Source organism: Hipposideros armiger, unplaced genomic scaffold, assembly GCF_001890085.2.
Source record: "Hipposideros armiger isolate ML-2016 unplaced genomic scaffold, ASM189008v1 scaffold_2482, whole genome shotgun sequence".
Classification (NCBI taxonomy): Eukaryota; Metazoa; Chordata; class Mammalia; order Chiroptera; family Hipposideridae; genus Hipposideros; species Hipposideros armiger.
Genome location: NW_017733811.1, coordinates 7,795 through 8,880, shown reverse-complemented (window position 1 = coordinate 8,880; position 1,086 = coordinate 7,795).

Below are 1,086 nucleotides of genomic sequence, written 5' to 3'. Positions count from 1 at the left end.
TTCTTTTTGTTCTTCAGTCTAGTTGTGGAGGATGTTGCTTCACTGGCCCATGTTGGTATTATCATTGCACTCTTCCCGGGTGAGGCAGTGTCGCTCACCGGCCATTGGACGGCCGCTCATGGTGGCTCACGGCAGCTCCCAAAAGCACACGCCAGCTGCTGGCCAGCCCCACTGCAGCCTATGCTGTCACCGGGTGACTCACTGCAGCCCAGCTCCAGGTCGAGCTGTTGTTCACGATCTTAGCTGTAGAGGGCACAGCATCACTGGCCCTCATGTAGTATCTGAACTGGGGCCCCGCTGCTCAGAGCTGGCCAGCTCTTAACCAACGCGCCACTCGGTCAGCCCTCCACACATTTCTTAAGTTAAATCAACTCTTCACATTTTGACTGTCATGGGGTGGTAGGCACGGCCAACTTCTTGGGCATGCAGTCACACAGGACCCCATACCCAGAAGGGCCTTACCCTTGGCTGAAATGCTCTGCTGTCAGGACCCTGAAATTCTTAATATTTTTATCTTTTAACTTGTGTTTTGCAAGTGAAGTCCATAAGACAATGGAAGATGTGTGTGAGCAGAGAATGGGCAATATGTACCCACAGTTCCTTGCTACCCAACACACACATAACATTTGCAATGCCCCAGGAGTGCAGAAATCACAGCTGTAGACTCCCATGCGTGGGAATGCAGCAAGACTCAACGCCAAGTACAAAGTGAATGTGTTACGTCTACAAATGAATAAGCTGGGGTATAGACAGTCCCCACAGGCCATGCTTTCCATTCAAACCAGAACTTTCTTTGAACGCAAAAAAGAACCTAAGGTACCCTATCATATGTTTCCTCACACTTACTTCCTTACTCTCCTCTGTTAGTTGTCTTAGGCTGAAAATGATGTCGAAGGACATGGCAGCCATAATTCCTTTCACTTCTTCCTCACTCGTCAGTAAGGTAGAGTAATGGTACAACAGGCACACGCCAAGAAGTGAAATAAAAAACAGTTTGGTGTAGTGTTCCTGCTGCTCTGGTAGGAAACACATGTATGAGCTAGAAAATACGAATAGTGTAACCTCAGTGATTCCACATTTAGAACT